Source organism: Amia ocellicauda, chromosome 14 (assembly GCF_036373705.1).
Source record: "Amia ocellicauda isolate fAmiCal2 chromosome 14, fAmiCal2.hap1, whole genome shotgun sequence".
In the NCBI taxonomy this organism is placed as follows: Eukaryota; Metazoa; Chordata; class Actinopteri; order Amiiformes; family Amiidae; genus Amia; species Amia ocellicauda.
Window position 1 is genome coordinate 11,481,604 of NC_089863.1, and position 4,117 is coordinate 11,485,720.

Consider the following 4,117-nt stretch of genomic DNA (forward strand, 5'->3'; position numbering starts at 1 on the left):
CTCTGAGTGTTGTCTGTGTCATTTGTGGTGCAAAACAGTGACAGCATGGTACAGTAATGTACAGTACAGTGACCGTGTGGTGCAGTCAAGTGACGGTGTGCTGCAGTAAAGTGATGGTGTCGTACAGTAAAGTGACAGTGTGGTGCAGTACAGCGACAGTGCGGTGCAGTACAGCGACAGTGCGGTGCAGTACAGCGACAGTGCGGTGCAGTAAAGCAACAGTGTCATGCAATACAGCAACAGGGTTGTGCAGTACAGCAACAGGGTGGTGCAGTACAGTGACACTGTGCTAGAGTGTAGCGACAGTGTGGTGCAGTACAGCGACAGGGTGGTGCAGTAAAGTGACAGCGTGGTGCAGTACAGCAACAGGGTGGTAGAGTAAAGTGACAGCGTGGTGCAGTACAGCAACAGGGTGGTAGAGTACAGTGACAGTGTGGTGCAGTACAGAGACAGGGTGGTGGAGTAAAGGGATAGTGTGGGGCAGTACAGCGACAGTGGTGCAGTAATGTGACAGTGTGGTGCAGTACAGCAACAGGGTGGTGCAGTAGAGTGATCGTGAGAGGCCATACAGCAACAGTGTGGTGCAGTAAAGTGACAGTGTGGGGCAGTAAAGTGACAGTGTGATGCAGTACAGCAACAGGGTGGTGCAGTAAAGTGATAGTGTATGGCAGTTCATTGACAGTGTGGTGCAGTAACAGTGATATTGTGGTGCAGTAAGTTGACTGTGGTGCAGTACAGTGACAGTGTGCAGTGTGGTGTAGTTAAGTGACAGTGTGGTGCACTACAGTGACAGTGTGGTAGAGTACAGGGACAGAGTGGTGCAGTACAGCAAGAGTGTGGTGCAGTATAGTGACAGTGTGGTGCAGTACAGATTAAGTGAAAAAAATTGATTTAAACAGATCTGAAGGAAGGAGAGAATGTGTTGTGTGGGGGTGAGAGAGAGAGAGGAAAAATAGGCAACTAGTGCAAGTTTGGGATGGCACAGGAAGAAACAGAAAGGAAAGAGAGGGTGGGTGACAAAAAGAGAAAGGGAAATCAAGAAAGCGAAGGATGGCACGGGGAGAGAGGGAGAGGGAAAGGGGGAGATGCACAGAGGAAGAGACATAGGGAGGGGGTGCAGGGCCTGAGGAACAGAGGAGGAGGTAGAGGAGAAGGGGGGCATGAAGGCAGCAATGGGGGAAAGTCGGGGTGAAAGAAACAGAGAGAGGAGAGAGAAAGAGAAGGAGAAAAGGTAGATAAGTGGTTGTGGGGGGGGTTAAGGGATTTGGGTGAGAAAAGCTGAGAGAGGGAGAGAAAGAGAGAGAGGAGAGGGAGAGGGGGAGAGAGGGGTAGAGCGTCCTGACAAAAGAGTGAAAATCTGCCACACAAAGACTCACAGCCTGAATCGGCCTGCCCTGAACATCAAAGAGATTTTTCGTGACTGGTTGCCGGGACGACAGACATTAGCATGCGATTAGCTTTTTACATCATATAAGGGGAGGAGAAGGGAGGAGTGGGGGGGGGGTTTAGATTAGACTAGAGAGAGAGAGAGAGCGGAAGGGAGGGAAGGAGGGCAGGTTAATACTGACACACTGACTGACACACTGATTGACTGAGTGACTGACACACTGAGTGACTGGGCTCTATAGTATATTAACACTGCACTGTATGAGAGAGCGAGGAGGCTGCATGGAGTCATTATTGATACATTGCGACTGACTAGACAGTACAGCCTATCAACACTGCACAGAGAGAGGTGGGGAGGCGATTCAATCTGATATATAGACTGACTGACTCACTGGACCCCCGCGTATTAAAAGTGACCGGGATAGAGAGAACGAGAAAGGGAAGATTCAAACTGATAGACAAATTGACTGACTGACTGGGCACTGTGGTACATTAACCGCGGAATGAGAAATGGAGGGGGAGAGACAGAGACTGAAGGAGCGAGAGAGAGACAGAGGCCAAAAGAGAGAAAGACAATCAAAGACAAAAATAGAGAAAGAGAGAGACAGATGGACAGGGACAGAGAGAGACACACACAGAGAGAGAGAGAGAGAGAGAGAGAAGGACAGAGATAGGAGTCCGGTACACAGACATGTGGACAGACTTGAAGCGGGGGTTGTGAGGAGACGGATGGGAGGAAGATTGCGGTGGAGGTCATCAGAGGTGACAGGAGTGGGCACAGATGTGATGCGCAGGAGGGGACGGACGGGCCGGGACAGCCCCTGTACGCCCTGCACGGCACAGACAGACAACACAGACAGACAGAACAGACAGACACAGAGACTGTACAGACAGACACACAGACAGTCACACAGATGCACAGGCCCCCTTGCCACATCGTGCTCCATGGAGGTCAGCGGGGAGCGTTTTGTTGCAGGAGCACAGGGGCTGACAATGGGCTTCGATCAGTGCCAGTGACTGCATTGCACACAACACAATCAACAGCACTTTATAGTGGCATAATTACGAACCCATCCATCTCCCTCTCTCTCTCTCTCTCTCTCTCTCCCCCACCCCCCCGCACTCCTCACCCACCTCCCTCCCTCCCTCCCGGCCTTTCTCTCTTTCTCTCTGTTCATGCTATTTCTATCTCTCTCTCTCTACCTCTTCTCCCCATTTTGAAGATCCACTTTTTAATCTCTCAGTCTTTTTCTCTCCCCCCCCGAACTATTCCCCTCCGTCACCCCCACCTCCCTCCGTCTCCCACCTCTTGTCTTTCTTTGTCGCTCTCTCGCTCTCTCTCTCTCACCCCCCCTCTTCTCTCCCTCTCCTCCATATCTCAGTTTCACTATACATACATATTGATCTCTCTCCCTATCCCACCATCGCTGCCTCCTTGTCTCTCTCTCTCTCTATCTCAGACTCCCCCCTTTTCCGATTTCCCTCTCTCCTTCTCTCTCCCCCTCTCTTTCCATCTCATCATCTGCCACCAACCCCCCCAATCCATTTCTCCCTCCCTTTGTCCCATCTCTCTCTCTCTCGCTCCCTCTCTCGGATTACTGTGTGTGTATGTGTTTGTGTCTCCCTCACTCTGTGTGCATATTAATCAGCTGGTCGGTGCTACAGCTCAGAGAACAATTGAAGTGAGTGGCATGGTCATGTCTTGCAGTAGTGTACCAGACTCCTGCACTGACGAAGGCCTGAGATTTCTCTCTCTATCCCTCTCTCTCTCTCTCTCTCTCTCTGATTTACAAATAAACAGCAGCAACGACAGGACAACCCAGCACAAATGCACACCAACAACGATTTATTATTATTCATATTTCTGTTATTGTTGTTGATAATAATATTATGAAGTATTGCATCAGCAACTATACTGTGCTATTACTGTGCTGCATTGCTGCAGAGTCACAACGGATGAGACCCGGGCTTGAGGTGTAATCTGAAGTACAGTACAGTAAAGTACAGTATAGTACAGTAAGGTACGGCACAGCACCCAGTGTATACAAGACCGCACATTATAGCACTGTACAGTACAGCATATCACAACACAGAGACTCTCAGGGGGAACGCACTGTGAATGGAGAAGCAGGTGTGTGTGTGTGGGAGGTGGGATACCAGAGACCCCCGCTCCGCCACTGATCGAGGACCTCTGAACTTAACTCCCACCCTACCGGCAAGTGTGACCCCAACCATAACACCCACACGGACACTACGTCTAATTGTGACCCTCACACATACACCCACAAACTGACACCCTACCTGCTGAAACCCCATGGGCTCAAACCATGTAGAACACACACGGGATGAACTCGACACTACCCCAGCTGCCGCTTCTGTGACGGCTAACGCGAACCCCTCCTCTGTCGCTCCTCCGGTATTGCTTCTGCTGCGACTACAACTTACCAGTACTTCAATTACAACTGCAAACGCTACTACTACTACTACTACTACTACTACAATTATACTATTCCTGCTACTATTATGACTACTACTACTGCTGTTGCTGATTTAACTTCTGTTACTAAGCAGTACATTGGGAATGCATGGGGTGAACATCATTACTATTATTATGAAGAATAATAATATTACTAATACTGATGATAATAATAATAATAATATTGTACCACCTCTGGCGCAGAGATCTTAATATGCACGGTATTAATTATAATTATGGTTCTGCTGATTAACT